Below are 17,086 nucleotides of genomic sequence, written 5' to 3'. Positions count from 1 at the left end.
CGTGCAGAAAAGTGAGCGTGAGGAATGGTACATCAGCCACGAATGAATGAGCAGGCTCGAGCAGGTGAATGGCCTTCTCCTGTTCCTGTCTGGATGGTCCTTAAGGGAGTGAAATCTGACCTCCTTACCCGCTGTGCTCTGCACGTGATTCCTAACCCTTTGCAAACTCTTCACTGCCTTCTGGCTGAGCAAGTCGATTGGTTCAAGGACATTTTGGAATTGCATCCACTTCCCACCTTGGCAGAGATTACCACATCCTGTTCAGATGACAGAGAAATAACATTTATCAGAATCAGAGTCAGTTTTTGACTTGTTCCAATCATTTGCTTTGCCAAGAGACATTGGTCTGTATAATGACCCCACATATTCACAGCTCCTCCAGAACATTCTGATTGTCTTTCAGGCAAAGTTTGTTATTCTCATCCATTTTCATAGAGTCATGCAGCACGGAAACAGACCCTTCAGCCCAATTCGCCCATGCTGACAAGGTTGCCCAAACTCAACTAGTCCCATTTATCTGCATTTGGCGCATATTTCTCTGCACCTTTCTTATCCATGTAGCTTTATAAATGTCTCTTATATGTAATTGTACCTGCCTCTACCACTTCCTCAGGCAGCTCATTCCATATACTCACTGCCTTCAGTGTGATAAGTTTGCCTCTCAAGTCCCTTTTTAATCTTTCCCCTCTCACCTTAAACCTATGCCCACTAGTTTTGGACACCCCTACATTGGGGAAAAGACTATACCTATTTACCTTTTCTGTGCCCCTCATGATTTTATAACCTCTGTAAGGTCACCCCTCAGCCTCCAACGCTCCAGGGGAGAAAAGCTCCCAGCTTATGAAGCTTCTGCTTATAACTCAAACCCTGCAACCTTGGTAACATCTTTGTTAATCTTTTCTATAACCTTTCGAGCTTAACGACATCCTTTCTATAGCAGGTTGACCAAGACTATACACAGTATTCCAAAAAATGGTCTCATCAACATCCTGTACAGCTGTGACATGATGCCCAACCCCTGTCATCAGTGCTCTGACCAGTGAAGGGAAGCATGCCAAACGCTTACTTCACCACAGTGTCAAGCCGCAATGCCACATTTAAGGAACTGTCTTCCTGCATCCCCTAGGTCTGTTTGATCGGAAGCACTCCCCAGATGATAACATCAATAAAGATGTATCTAGACAGATGCATGAATGGGCCTCTCAATATTCTGTAAGTTTCAATCAGGTTCTCTCTCATCTTTCTAAACTCCATCGAGTTAAGAACCAGAGTCCTCAACCTCTCCTCATATGAGAAGTGCTTAATCCCTGGGATCTTTCTTGTAAACCCCATCTGGACCCCCTCCAAATTCAGCACATCCTTCCTGAGATTGGGGGCCCAAAACTGCTCACAATGTCCCAAATGTGGTCTGACTAGAGCCTTACACAGCCTCAGCACTACATCCCTGCTCTTGTATTCTAACCCTCTCGAAGTGAATGCTGACATTACATTTGCCTTCCTCACCGCCAACTGAACCTGCCTGTTAACCTGAAGAGAATCCTGAACTCGGACTCCCAACTCCCTTTGTGTTTCAGATTTCCGAAACCTTTCCCCATTTTAGGAAACAGTCTCCGCCTCTATTTTTCTAATCCCATTGCATACCCTCCCACACTGTCATCCATCTGCCAACCGAACCTTAATAGGATCCTGAACTCGGACTCACCCCCGAGGACCTTGTTTGTGCTTCAGGCCTGGCAGCATCTGTCCAGAGACAGACAGAGAGAAAGCGGAGTCAACGTTTCGAGTCCGGGGCAGCCGTCCTTCGGGAGAGTGGCCTTTGGTCTTGATGTGCCGCTGCACAATTTCTTGTTCACCCCCACCTCTCTGTCTCTGTGTATTTGTCATTATTATTGAGTTTGGCGAGTCCCGGAGCCGGCCCTGTTGTTTCTCTCTCCTGAAAGGGTTGTCCCTTTAAAGAGTCTTTCCCCTGAAGCAGCTGCTAACGGTCACTTGGGGCACGAGGCGGCCGTTAACCGCCATCTCGCGCGGGGCCTGAAGCTAAAATGGCGCCGGGGCCACGCGGGAAGGAAAAGCGCCGAGGGAGAGCGGACTGTGTCAACATGTCCCGTTCCCGAGGGTCAGGATGGTGGTTATTGGGGGGTGGAGGGGGACAGGAGAGATTCCCCCTCCCAGTGAGGCATCTTGTACAAACCGCGAGGTCTCTCTCCGTCTCCCTGTCTCTATACATCTCTCTCTCTCTGTAACTGACTGTCCATGACTTGCTTTAACCCTTTGACGATGTGGATTAATCTCGATGACTGTGTGATTTTGTGTTTCTCTGTGTCTCTCTATGACCATGTTTCTTTATGACTCTGCCCCTCTGCATATCTATGTCTCTCTCTTTCTCCCTGCGTCTCTATGATTTTGCCGAGAGGTGCGAGGGAGGAGCGAAGGACTTCTGGGAAAGTTTTAAGTGGGAAGTGCACCCAACTCCAGCTCCTCGAAAACCTCTGGAGCTGGAGCTGGAATGACTACGGATCATCCGGGAGGCTGAGGGGGAAATTGAGAGGATGTACAGGGAGGTGGTCATTCCCCAGACACAGTATAAGGACAGCTGGGTTACTGTCAGGGGGAGGAAAGGGAACCAAAGGTCAGAGAGGGATCCCCTGTGGCCGTTCCCCTCAGTAATAACTACACCGTTTTGGATACTGCTGGTGGGGATAGCCTACCAGGGGAAAACCATAGTTGTCAGGTCTCTGGCACTGTGGCTCAGAAGGGGAGGGAGGAAAATAGAAAAAACGCTAGTGTACGGGACTCAATAGTTAGATGGATTGACAGGAGATTTTGTGGTCAGGAATGGGACTCCCAGCAGGTATGTTGCCTCCCCGGTGCCAAGGTCCGGGATGTCGCTGATCGGGTTTCTAAGATTCTGAAGGGGGCGGGGGAGCGGCCAGAAAGCGTGGTACATATTGGCGCCAATGATATAGCCAGGAAAGGGATTGAGGATCTGAAAAGTGACTACAGAGAGTTAGGTTGGAAGCTGAAGAGCAGGACGAATAGAGTAGTGATCTCAGGTTTGCTACCATGCTACAAGATTAATGGGCGGCACAGTGGCATAGTGATTCGCACTGCTGCCTCACAGCGCCAGCAACCCGGGTTCAATTCCTGCCTCGGGCAATTGTCTGTGTGGTGTTTGCACATTCTCCCCGTGTCTGTGTGGGTTTCCTCCGGGTGCTCCGATTTCCTCCCACAGTCCAAAGATGTGCAGGTTAGGTGAATTGGTCATTCTAAATTGCCCGTAGTGTTCGGTGCAGGGGTAAATGCAGGGGAATGGGTCTGGGTGGATTGCTCTTCGGAGTGTCGGTGTGGACTTGTTGGGCCGAAGGGCTGTTTCCCCACTGTAAGTAATCTAATCTAATCATAGTGAGATGAGGAACAGTCAGCAAATGCAGCTTAACATGTGTCTGCGAGGCTGGTGCAGGAGGGAAGGCTACAGATACCTAGACCATTGGGCCACCTTCTAGGGAAGGTGGGACCTGTACATGAAGGACGGGTTGCACCTGAACTGGAGGGGCACAAATGTTCTGGGTGGGAAATTTGCTTGTGTGATTTGGGAGGGTTTAAACTAGTTTGGCATGGTGGTGGGAATCAGAGCCACATGTCTGAGAGGGGGAAGTGACAGGATGTATTGAATCTATCAGGAAGATTTCTCACGCAATGACACAAAGGATTGGTTAAAGTGTGTCTGCTTTAATGCAAGGAGTGTCCGAGAAAGTATGACCCACTTAGAGCATGGATCAGTACTTGGGGCCACGATGTTGTGGTCATAACGGAGACGTGGGATCCACAGGGGCAGGAATGGTTGCTTGATGTTCCAAGGTTTAGAACGTTTAAAAAGAACAGGGAGGGTGGAAAAAGAGGAGGGGGTGTAGCATTGCGAATCGGAGAGTGTGTCACAGCTACAGAAACAAAGGTTGTTGAGGAAGATTTGTCTACTGAGTCAGTATCACTGGAAGTTAAGAACAACAAGAGAACAACCACCGCATTGGGGGTTTTCTACAGACCACCTAATTGCAGTAGAGAGATTGAAGGTCTCATAGGTGGGCAGATCCTGGAAAATGCAAAAGTAGCAGGGTTGCTGTTATGGGTGATTTAAACTTTCCCAATATCGACTGGAACCTCCGAAGTGCAGATGGTTTAGATAGAGCCGTTTTTGTCAGGTATGTTCAGGAGGGTTTCCTTACTCAGTATGTGGACAGGACGCTGAGGGGGGAGGCCATTTTAGATTTGGTGCTCAGCAACGAGCCAGGACAGGTGTCAGATCTCGCGGTGGGAGAGCACTTTGGTGAAAGTGATCACAACTGTTTCACATTCCGCATAGCCTTGGAGAGGGAAAGGTGCAGTTACCGAGGGAAGATATTTAATTTGGGAAAAGGAAATTATGACGCTATCAGACAGGATTTGGGAAGTACAGACTGGGAGCAATTGTTCCACAGACAGGGCATAGCAGATATGTGGAGACTATTTAAGGAGCAGTTGTTGTGAGTGATACACAAATTTGTTCCTTTGAGACAGGTAAGAATGGGTAAGATTAAGGAACCTTGGATGATGAGAACAGAGGAACTTCTCATCAAAAGGAAGAAGGCAGCTTATATAAGGTGGAGGAAGCAACGATCGAGCACAGCTTTAGATGATTACAGGCTTGCTAGAAAGGAGCTGAGGAGAGTCAGGAGGGGCACAAAAAGGCTTGGCAAGAAGGATTAGAGAGAACCCTACGGCATTTTACTCATACATGAGGAATAAGAGAATGATCAGGTAGGGCCAATCAGGGATAGCGGAGGGAACTTGTGCGTGGAGTCTGAGCAGATAGGGGAAGCCCTAAATGAGTTTTTTGCTTTGGTTTTCATCAAGGAAAGGGACCTTATTGTAGATGAAAACTTAGAGGAGCTGGGGATACAGTCTTGACCAGATCAAGATTGATGAAGTTGATGTGCTAGAAACTTTGGAAAACATTAAGATTGATAAGTCCCCAGGGCCAGACCAGATTTACCTTAGGCTGCTCCAGGAAGCGAGAAAGGAGGTTGCGAAGCCGCTGGCGAGGATATTTGCCTCCTCCCTCTCCACAGGAGTTGTACCGGAGGATTGGAAGGAGGCAAATGTTGTTCCTCTTTTCAAGAAGCGTAGTAGGGAAATCCCTGGCAATTACAGACCAGTCTTACGTCTGTGGTCAGCAAAGTTTTGGAAAGAATTCTAAGGAATAGGTTTTATGACTATTTGACAAAGTATAGTGTGACTAAAGGCAGTCAGTATGGCTTTGTGAGGGGCAGGTCATGCCTCGCAAATTTTATTGAGTTCTTTGAGGAAGTGTCAAGACAGGTCGATGATGGTCGAGCAGTGGATATGGTTTATATGGACTTCAGCAAGGCATTTGATAAGGTTCCCCATGGTAGGCTCGTTCATAAAGTCAGGAATTAAGGGATACAGGGAGATTTGCCTATCTGAATTCAGAATTGACTAGCTGACAGAAGGCAGAGAGTGACTGTAGATGGAAAGTATTCTGCCTGGAGGTCAGTGTTGAGTGGGGTCCCGCAGGGCTCTGTTCTTGGACCTCTGTTCTTTGTAGTTTTTATAAATGACTTGGATGAAGAGGTTGAGGGGTGGGTTAGTAAATTTGCAGATGACAGAAAGGTTGGAGGTATCATTGATAATATAGAGAGCTACTGCAGGCTGCAGTGCGACATAGACAGGATGCAGAGCTGGGCTGAGAAATGGCAGATGGAGTGCAACCTGGATAAATGCGAAGTGATGCATTTTGGAAGGTTGAACTCGAATGCTGAATATAGGATTAAAGACAGGATTCTTGACAGTGTGGAGGAAGAGAGGAATCTGGGCGTGCAAATACATAGATCTCTCAAAGTTGCCACCCAAGTGGGTAGGGTTGTTAAGAAAACACATAGTGTTTTGGCTTTCATTAACAGGGGGATTGAGTTTAAGAGCCGCAAGATTTAGCTGCAGCTGTCCAATTCCTTGGAATATCGGTCGCCCTACTATAGGAAAGATACAGAGGCTTTGGAGAGGGTGCAAAGAAGGTTTACCAGTATGCTGCCTGGACTGGAGGACTTGCCTTATGAAGAAAGGTTGAATAAGCTTGGACTTTTCTTTCTGGGGAGAAGGAGGAAGAGAGGAGACCTGATCAAGGCATACAAAATAATGAGAGGGATAGATAGAGTCAATAGCCAGAGACCTTTTCCCAGGGCACGATTGACTGGTATGAGGAGTCATTGTTTGAAGGTATTAGGAGGAAGGTATAAAGGAGATGTCAGAGGTAGGTTCTTTACGCAGAGAGTTGTGAAAGCATGGAATGCGTTGCCAGCTGTGGTAGTGGGAACAGAGTCATTCGGGAATTTAAGCAACTGCTCGTCATGCACAGGGATAGCAGTGAGTTGAAGGGTGAGTAGGTTAAGTTACTATATTTTACGTTAGGATTAAACCTCGGCACAATATCATGGGCCAACGGGCCTGTTCTGTGCTGTACATTTCTATGCTCTATGACCCTCTGTGACCCTGTAACTCTCTCTGAGTGTATAGTCGGAGTACTGTTTGTTGCTGAGCACAACAATTTGTGCCTTAGAAAAGTGCCTAATGGTTTGGTTTTGTCACAGGTATTCCTGTGTCAGTCGTAGAGCTGAGTGCCCACTTGGAAACGCGGTAGTGGAAGGAGACAGCACCCCTTTAAACCGCTTGTTTTGATCCCAATTCAATATATTTTCCAGAAGGATGGTGAGGAGATTTACTGGGAATACTCCAACCACAACATAACCGTACACACAATCATCAATATCAGCAAACATCAAGAGGCAATTATCACTGTGCTGTTTCTAACCAGCAAGCAGAGTCTCTTCTGGACAGCAAATTCCTCGCCGTTTCAGTGATCAGTAAGTTTGTAAACGACTATACAAATGCACATTATCTGAACACGGTGATAGAACTGGGTGAGCGTACAGATGGAGATTTACCAGGATTTTACTTTGAGGGCTGGAGAGTTTCAGTGATGGAGAGAGATTGGATAGACTGTGGTTGTTTTCCTGAGAGCAGAGGAGATTGAGTGTGGTGACATGATTGAGATGTCTAAAATAATGGGTGTAGATAGTGTAGACAGGAAGAAACGTTTCCCTCCTTGATGGAGGGATCAATGACAGGGGGAGGGGCATAGATTGAAAGTAAGGGATAGGAGGTTTAGGGAGGGATGTGGGGCAAAACATTTTCACCCAGAGGGTAGTGGGGAATCTGGAACTCACTGCCTGTAAGAGTGAGAGAGGCAGAAATCCTCATCACGTTGAACAAGGCTTTAGATATTCACTTGCGATGCCAAAGCTAGAGTCTGATTAAGTGGTCCTTGATGTTTCACTTGTATTTTCTTGCAGAAATATGAGCTTGGGTACCCCAGGGCAGGGGAGTCCAAAACTAGAGGGCCTTGGTTTAAGATGAGAGGGGAAAGATTTAAAAGTGACCAGAGGGGTAACTTCACACAGATGGTGGTGCATATTTGGAATGAGCTGCCAGAGGAAGTGGTAGAAGTGGGTACAATAACAACCTCTAAAAGAGATTGTTATTGGATAGGAAAGGTTTAGATGGATATGGGCCAAACGCAAACAAATGGGACTAGTTTCGTTTGTGAGACCTGGTCAACATGGACTTATTGGGCCAACGAGTCTATTTCCGTACTGTATGACCCTATGACTGGGAAAATTATATTAGAGAATAAAGTTGGTTGCTTTTGACTGGCATGGATTCAGTTGGCTGAAAATGCTGTTTCTGTGCTGTCTCTGACTCTACAATTCCTTGTTAAGCAATCCATCCGAGAAAGGTAGAAGCTTAGACAAGCTGGGGGAGGCTGATGTTAACACCAAAGATGTTCGTAGTAGGTGGGATTGGGGACAGTGACAGCAACCCCCAGGATTAGATTACATTAGTGTGGAAACAGGCTCTTCGGCCCAACAAGTCCACACCGACCCGCCGAAGCGCAACCCACCCATACCCCTACATTTACCCCTTACCTAACACTACCGGCAATTTAGCATGGCTAATTCACCTGAGCTGCACATCTTTGGACTGTGGGAGGAAACCGGAGCACCCGGAGGAAACCCACGGGGAGAACGTGCAAACTCCACACAGTCAGTCGCCTGAGGCGGGAATTGAACCCGGGTCTCTGGCGCTGTGAGGCAGCAATGCTAACCACTGTGCCACCGTGCCGCCCGGATGTTGACAGTAGGGTAGGGCTGGGGACAGTGACAGTAACCCCCAGGATGTTGATAGTGGGGATGGGCACAGTGATGGTAACTGTTGAAGAAAACTCTCGAGACTCAGACCTTGAGAACTGATTAGTTTATTCCGTGATATATCATGAGGAATTCACCATCCTAACTGTGGCTCAGTGCTTTTCTGATGTACATCAGGATACTACAGGATTATATAGAGAAAGCAGATAGGGGCTGATCGTTGATTACACAGTTTGGTATGCCTCCAAGTTGGTACTAAATTAGAGGTTAGTCATTAGGGTCAAACCTAAGCACCATTATGCATTCCACAAGTATTTACACAGATTGCTAACACTAAGGAGAGATGTCCCTTATTAGCTGAATGACCGTGAAGTGGCAATAACTCGTAAAGGATGTGGGACTAATTGACAAGTCTATGTCCACTTGACTCATTCTACAGCCTGCCCTGATCATTCATCAAAGTAGGAAAAACACTAACTTGACACCTTCGGAAGATAAGGCCTACCTTTCACATTAACTAAGAGTAAGGAATGCACAGCCAGCAAAGTTCTGGGGACACAAAATGGTTTCTCAGCCAGATTAGGAAAATGGCTTCCATGTCAACTTTCCCAACAGTAACCCTCAGAATGTTGATAGTGGGAAGAGTGTGGGGGTAGTGACGGTAACCTTGTTGATAGGATGTTGATAGTGGAGTGGAGGTGGGGACAGTGATGGTAACCCCTTGGATGTTGATTGTGGCAAGAGGGTGAGGACAGTGACAGTAACCCCCAGGATGTTGATAGTGCAGTGGGGTAGGGACAGTGATGGTAACATTGAACATCGAGAGGCCATGGTTGGATGATTTGGCCATCCATAGTTAACACACATCTTTCGAAGTGTAGATTTTACAACATAGGGAGACTTTGCGATGATGTGAAATCTCGCTTGTTTTATTTCTCCTTTCCATCAATTATTATCCTGTCATCGAAGGTAACATCTGTGAAAAAAAGAGACAATTTCAGCGCCCGATCTGTTATTTCCTTTTTGTCTTGTTTCTTCCAGTTCCTGTTGCTGGGGTTTCCACCCCGCCAGAGCCACTAAAATGGAGGTTCTGATTGGGAGCCAAGGTACAGGACCCTACTTTCAATGGTACTTTCAACTGAAAGCCTTAAACAATGCCAGTGGGAATTACAACTCTAGCTCAGACAGGACAGAGCTGGCCATTGAATCCTTCCAGTCCCAATTCCAAGGCCGGTTGTCTCATGATCAACAGGGGTCCCAGTGGAATGATATCCAATGTGACCAGTAATTCCATCTGCCTCACGGTGCCAGGTAATCCATTCTTCATCCATGATCCGTGCTCGTTCTTCACTGGGGTGCAGCTGAAGACTTGACATGAACACTCTAAAAATTCCCTCAGACACTCAGCAGGTCTGGCAGCATCTGTGGAGAGAGGGGGAGAGAGAAACAGAGTTAATGTTGCAGGTTATAAACACAGAAACTGCTGGAAAAACTCAGCAGGTTGGGCAGCAGCTGTGTGGGGAGAGAGAGAGTATGTAACATCCTTGCTCGTATAAAGGAGACCTTCACAGAGAGACATTTCAAGTCCTGGAGCAGGGATAGCTTGCCACAATTGGACAGGATGAGATCAGTTTGTGTGTGCAGTTTGGCGTTTCCTTATCTGAGAAAGGACATTGTGTCTATGGAGTTGGTGCAGCAAAGGTTTCCCAGAGCGATTCCTGGGATAGCAGGACTGACTGGTGGAGAGAGACTGGATTGGTTAAGACGATATTCACTGGAGTTGAGAAGAATTCAGGGGGAATCCCGTAGAAATCCATTAAATTTGAACAAGGACAAGACAGAGAAAACACAGGGAGGGTGTTCCTGGTGCCAGGCGGAGAGTCAAGAACCGGGGGGGTCACTGTCTAAAGGAGACATGACAAGATTGAGATGAGGAGAAATGTCTTTACTCAGAGAGTGGGGAGCCTGTGGAATTCTCTGCCATAGAAAGCAGTCAGGGCTAGAACACTGAATGTTGTTCAGGAAGGAGTTCTTAGGGGCGAAAGGGAGAGTGCGAGGAGGCACATGATGAAGTTGGGTGATCAGCCATGATCCTGTTGAATTGGCGGAGCAGGCTGGAGAGGCTGAATGGCCTCCTCCCGATCGTATTTTTGATGCTTCTCTGTGAATGGTCCAGTTGCCGTTGAATTCTGTTCAGAAGCTTGTTGTTTGCTGTGGGAGGAATGGGTTCCAGTTCATAGGACACTTGACATCAGTCCTGGCGAAAATTGGATTCGTTTTGTCTCTCCCTCCACCTTCTGCCCCCCTGTCCATTCTCTCCACTCCCTCTCTGCCCACACTCTGCATCCCTCCCTCCATCCCTCCATTCTGTCTCACTCCAAGCCTCTGCTCCCCTTCTTTCTCTCTCTGTTCTTACGTACCCCCCATCCTCCCAAACAACAGCATATGAAATTGCTGCTCCTGCAATTTGAGGAAATTTCCTCCAGAATCTAAAATACCTCAAAAAAGGAGCAGCTGTTACAGCCAGAAATTTTTCCCGTCCTCCATCTTGGATTACGCAGAATCCTCTTCTCATTCTTCTAAACTCCAGAGAGTATTGGCCTAAAGTGCTCAATCTCTCTTTTGAAGACAAACCCCTCCCCTCTGAACATGAAATGCACAAAATCATGTTGCAGTTGGTTGAGATCTTGGATGCAGAATACACATCTCAAAGTGAGTTAGTCATAACTTCTAAGAGATCTGCAGCCCAGAAAAAGGCCCATCGAGCCTGTGCTGGTCAGAAACAACCACCTCACTATTTTCTAAACCCATTTCCCGAGCACCTTGCCCCATAGCCTTGGTGTCACGAGTTCACATCTAAATCCTCCTTCAATGTGATGAGGGTTTCATCTTCTCCCACCCTTACAGGCAGTGAGTTCCAGATTCCCCACCACCCTCTGGGTGAACAAGATTTTCTTCACATCCCCGCGCAATCTCCTAGCCCTTAACTTCAATCTATGCCCCTCCTCCACCTTTGTCAAAGGGTGAAAGTTCCTTCCTATTTTCACCCCTGATTGATTTATACATCCCTCTCTTTCAATCCACTCTGCTGTAAGGACAACAACCCCAGTCTGTCCAATCTCTCTCAATCACTGAAACTCTCGAGCCCCCAAGGCAATTTGCTTGTAAATCTCCCTGTGCATCGTCTCACAGTTCATTTAGATATGTCCCATTGGTAAAATGTGTTTTCTTTTATTTATAGCTCACTCCAATGGTGCATCAGGAAGGAAACACCCAAGTTATTTTGCAGTTAATTTTTAATCAGCAAAGTTATGTTCTTAACAGGTGGTTAATGTAAGTTCACTATTGTCTCATTAGAGAGAGGGAGAAAGAGGTGTGGGGGAGAAAGAGAGAGAAAAAGCAACAACTTTTATGGTTTAACTTGAGGGTCAACACATCGAAGGCACAGGAAATGATCATTCACAGCAATCTCAACCAGAGCAGCAATTGAACTACAAGCTGTCAACGTGACTATACATTGTAAGCCAACTACAGAATCAGCTGAGGAAACCAACCCCTACATGACCAATAGCAAAAACATTGAGTGGCTCAGTGGCTGGGTGGTTAGCATTGCTGCCTCACAGCACCAGGGACCCAGGAACAATTCCAGCCTTGGGTGACTGCCTGTATGGAGTTTGCACATTGTCCCCTTCTCTGCACGGGTTTCCTCCGGGTGCTCCGGTTTCCTCCCAAAGTCCAAAGATGTGCAGTTTAGATGAATTGGCCATGCTAAGTTGCCCATAGTGTGAGGGATATGCAGGCGAGGAGGGTTAGCCAATGCAAATGCAGTGTTTTAGGGGTAGGGTAGGGCAGTGTGTCTGGGTGGGATGCTATTCAGAGGGTCAGCGTGGACTCAATGGGCTGAAAGACCTGCTTCCACACTGTAGGATTCTATGATGTGCAGGTTCGGGGATTGGCAGGGTTACGGGGGAGGAGGGTCAGGCTCTGTTAGGGATGCTCTTCACTGGCTTGGGGCAGACTGGTTGGGCTGAATGGTCTCTTCCCACACTGTATGGATTATGGCGACATCAATGTTTAGCGCAAAGATGTGGTGAAATTTATTCTGAAATTAATTTTGATGAGATTCATTTTCAGTTTCTGAAATAATGGGGAATCAAAATCCTATGTTTTCAGCTCCCCAGGGTGTGCCCTGCAAATGTGAATGTGAATCTTGCTGTGGTAGGTGGTGGATTTGGGATTTGATTTGGGACAAAAACAGGTTGACCCTAATGATGACTGTTGTCAGGAACAAACAACCATCTGGTTCAAAATTGAAGACTGAGGTGAGGAGGAATTTCTTCTCTCAGAAGGTTGAGAGTGTTTGGAACTCCTTGCCACAGAGAGCTGTGTGTGGGGACAGGGAGCAGGTTTATAGCTGGGGTAGATAGATTCTTGATCAGTCGGGGAATTGAGGGTTACATGTTAAGTGCAGGAAAGTGAGCGTGAGGAATGGTGCATCAACCACAATGCTATTGAATGGCTGAGCAGGCTTGAGAGGCCAAATAGCCTTCTCCTGTTCCTGTCTGTGATGGTCCTTCAGGAAATGAAATCTGTCCTCCTCACCCAGTCTGCTCTGCACATGACTCCTAATCCTTTCCAAATTTCTCACCTCCTTCTGGTTGAGCAAATTGATTGGTTCAAGGACATTTTGGAATTGCACCCACTTCCCACCTTGGCAGAGATGGCCACATCCTGTTCAGAGTACAGAGTAATAACATTTGTCAGGATCAGTATTCGGCTTGTTGAAATCACATGCTTTGTCAAGAGAAATTGGTCTGGATAATGACCCCAGATATTCACAGCTCCTCCTGTATACTCTGTCCTTCAGGCAAAGTTTATTATTCTCATCCAAATTTAGAGTCATACAGCATGGAAACAGGCCCTTTGGCCCAACTCGCCCAAGCTTAACAGGATTCCCAAACTCAACTAGTCCCATTTGTCTGCATTTGGCCCATATCGCTCTAAACCTTTCTTATCCATGTACCTTTCCAAATATCTTTGAAATGCTGTAATTGTACCTGCCTCTACCACTTCCTCTGGCAGCTCATTCCATATACTCTGTGTAATAAATTTGCCTCTCAGATCCCTTTTTAATCTTTCCCCTCTCGCCTTTAACCTATACCACTAGTTTTGGACACCCCTACCCTGGGGAAAAGGACATAACTGTTGTCCTTATCTATGCCCCTCGTGATTTTATAATCTCTCAGGTCACCCCTCAGCCTCCGAAAAACTGGGAGAAAAGCTCGCAGATTATGCAGCTTCTTGTAACTCAAATCTACAGTTATAGTAACATCTTTGTAAATCTTTTCTGTACCCTTTCCAACTTGAAAACACCTTTCCACAGCAGGTTGACCAGCACTGTAGACAGTGTTCTAAAAGTGGCCTCACCAACGTCCTGTACAGCTGTAACATGACGCCCCAACTCTTGCCGTCAGTGCTCTGACCTGTGAAAGGAAGCATGGCAAATGCTGCCTTCACCACAGTGTCTAGCTGTGACTCCACATTCAAGGAAATGTCTTCCTGCACCCCTAGTCTGTTTGTTCAGAAACATTCCCCAGACTTTTACAGGTTTGCCTTACCAAAATGCAAAACCTCACATTTATCTAAATTAAACTTCATCTGTCATTCCTTGACCCACTGGCCCAGTGGATCAAATTTCCATTGTACTCTTAGAAAACCTTCCTGTGTCCAAAATGCCACCAATTTTGGCCCTAGTCCTATCTACTATTTCTGTGTTGTCCTGTTTTCAGGCTTACCAAGCAGAGCAGCAAAGATGAGGAACAAGGTCAAGATAAAAAGGGAAACATTTATGTCAACCTTCCACATCGTGAGACAGCATAAAAGAAAGCCTATGAAGCTTCACAAATCGATCAATAACAGTCCTACCTTCCAGCAAATAAGGAGGACAAGGAAGAGAAGGCATAGCAATGTCACATTTCTACGACTAGGCTAGGCTTTGTCTTAATTCAGTCAGCAAGATGTCAGTTGAAAAGACGGACTTGTCTTGAGAAACCATCTGCATAATTGTCTCTTCCACAAGTTTCTTAAATAAACTGCCCAGAACTGAACACAAATGTAGTCTGACCAATGCTTTGTGGAGGTGGAGCATCGTCTCCTCAGCTTTATACTCAATGCCTCTATTTATAATGGCAAGGATCCTTTCAGCCTTCTTCAGAAAAGGTTTCAGCTTGCCTGGCCACCTTCAGAGAATGATACACGTGAACCCAGAGGTCCCTCTGCTCATGTGTCAGTCTATTCCCACTGTAGCACAATCTAACTATTGGTGGCTGAGATTTGAGATTTTATGCTGATCATTCCTAACTTGGACATCCATTTCATCTCCTGGGTTATGAGTCCAGGCAGACAAGCCAATAAATTTAATGTACTCTCCATACTTTGTTTAAATTGCGGTGAGCTGGAAATAATTCAAGGCAGGATTGTTTTCCAGCCCTATCTTCATTGCCCTCTAATTTAATCACTTCCAGTACATATCCAGCTCTGTTTTCATACCTCATATGGAATCATACATCCACCATGATCTCAGGCTACACAATCCAAATCCTAACAACTGAGTGAAGATATTTCTCCTCATCTCACTGCTAGCTCTCTTGCTGACAATCTTGAAATTGTGACCTCTAGTTCCTGACATACCAAATAATGGTAACAAAATATTTATCTTTCCCCTGTCAAAATTCTTCATAATTTTGAACACCTCCACACTGTTCCCCTCTTAATCTTCTCTACTCCAAAGAGAAGGAGCCTGATATCACTAATCCTTCCTTGCATGTAAAATCCTTCATTCCTGCTGTCATTCTAGTAAATCTTCAATGAACACTCTCCAGAACTTAAACTTTCTTAAATAAACTGCCCAGAACTGAACACAAATGTCGTCTGACCAATGATTTGTGGAGGAGGAGCATCGTCTCCTCAGCTTTATACTCAATGCCTCTATTTATAACGGCAAGGATCCTATCAGCCTTCTTCACAAAAGGTTTCAGCTTGCCTGGCCACCTTCAGAGAATGATACACGTGAACCCAGAGGTCCCTCTGCTCATGTGATCCCTTCAAAGACATTCCATTGACCCTGCATTGTTGCCGTGTGTTTCTGTTAGCAAAATGCATTACCTCACATTTCTCTGCATTGGAATTCATCCGCCAGATTTCTGCCCATTTGGTAAACTTTGGTAAACAGCATCATCTTCACAATTCACTCTTCTCCCTGGGTTAGTATCAACTGCAATTTAGAGATTATATTTTCAACATCCAACTCCTAATCATTTATATAACCAATGTATTTATCAATGTGTACTTGTCAGTTTCTTCCATGTGTGTGTGTAACTATCAATTCTACCTGTCCATTTCCCCTATGTGAATGTGTGAGTGTATTTACCCAGTCTGTTCCTGCTCTGTGAATTGGGACTGTCAATATTAATCTGTACTTGTCAGTTTCTCCTATATCGGGATGTAAATGCAGTTACCAAACTATGCTCCTCAATCTCCGCATTGTCAATACGTGAATTTACTTATTGACTTCTACCTGTCAGATCCTGTTTGGTGAATGTGACCAATATGTACCTGTGAGAATCTGCTCTGTGAATATGAGACTGTCATTATCAGACTGTACTTGTCAGTTTATGCTGTGTGAAACTGGGAGTGTAGTTATCATTCTGTTCCTGTCAGATTTAGTTTTGTGAATGTGAGTGTAGTTATTAATCTGTCCCCGACAGTTACTGCTATGTGAATGTGTGACGAAAGTTAACCGAAACTGACCGATGGAGACTGTTAGTCACACATTTGGATCGCAGTAACAGGGTCATCATCATTTGTTTATTTCTGCAACATGGTTGAGTGTGTAATTATCAGCCTGTACTTGTCAGTGTCTACTCTTGTGTATTAAAGTGGATGGTATCAATATTCTGTGTCTGTGCAATACATTCTGTGATAGTTGTTATTAGAGTGTTGAGACTGGATCTTAATCTTTTCTGCATTTTGTGATTTCTGAGTTGACGGTCAGTCTGTAGGGGTGGGTGGGGGAGAACAGAGATAGGGCGATGGCAGAAGGGAAACTGCTTTATTCTGAGAACCATTCTGAATTATGGTCACACATTTCTTGTTTGGGGAGAGAGTCTGGGATCTGTGATATCACTGAGACATTTAGTTTGAATTTTTGTACCCAGACATTGTTGGTGTTTTTGTTTGTGAAAATGAGTTTTGTTCTGCATGCCAGTCCATTTTTGTATGATATTTTTAATACCAATATGCAACACAACAGCATGTCATCTCCTTTCTCACCAAAATTAGAATCACTGATATGGCACAGCTCAGAAGCAGACCATTCAGCTCATTGTATCTGTACTGGGACATTCTCTTATGCATCAATTCTGCAGTAATTGTTGGGAATGAGAACTTCATCCACTCATTGTCAGTGTCTATATGGAAAGGACAATTTGACATCAATTCTGCAGACATCTAACTTTTAATAACTATAGTGCTAGTTTTGATAGGTTTTCCACAATCTCAATCACACAACATTGGTCAGATCACATTTGTGTTCAGTTCTGGGCACTTTATTTTAGGAAGGATCCTCAAGCTGTGGAGAGGGGTCATTGGAGATTTACTGGATCTCATTCACCTATATTCAGTTGTGTTTTTTTTTTGTCTGAGTGTAGCATATACTCTGTAAATAAACTTTTTTCAATGATGCTTAATTTTATTACATTTCAGTCTCAATTTATTTTTACAGTGCATGTATGTGCACGTATAGTAGACTTTATCAGGTGCTGCATATC

At 45.4% G+C, this 17,086-nt stretch overlaps 1 protein-coding gene and 1 long non-coding RNA gene across 5 annotated transcripts in view; one reads left to right on the top strand and one right to left on the bottom strand.

Moving 5' to 3' along the window:
• Window positions 1–17,005, top strand: part of LOC122544526 (histone H1.3-like) — a 184,392-nt gene extending 167,387 nt beyond the window's left edge. Inside the window, exons 5-7 of one of the 4 annotated variants that reach the window (XR_015755087.1) lie at window positions 6,756–6,914; window positions 9,300–9,569; window positions 14,048–17,005. The gene's annotated coding sequence lies outside the window, so the exon portion shown is untranslated. Of the gene's footprint in view, window positions 1–1,734; window positions 1,872–6,752; window positions 6,915–9,299; window positions 10,048–14,047 lie in introns of those variants that run through there. The other 3 variants (XR_015755090.1, XR_015755088.1, XR_015755091.1) reach the window with 3 other exon arrangements.
• LOC122546242 (uncharacterized) overlaps window positions 1–17,086 on the bottom strand; it is a 222,544-nt gene that overhangs the window by 54,520 nt on the left and 150,938 nt on the right. The window lies entirely within an intron of this gene.

The sequence above is a fragment of the Chiloscyllium plagiosum genome, unplaced genomic scaffold (genome assembly GCF_037043375.1).
Source record: "Chiloscyllium plagiosum isolate Xiang-an unplaced genomic scaffold, Cpla_swu_hap1 HiC_scaffold_49, whole genome shotgun sequence".
NCBI classification, from domain to species: Eukaryota; Metazoa; Chordata; class Chondrichthyes; order Orectolobiformes; family Hemiscylliidae; genus Chiloscyllium; species Chiloscyllium plagiosum.
The sequence above is the reverse complement of the archived record's forward strand: the minus strand, read 5'-3'. Positions and strand labels throughout refer to the sequence as shown.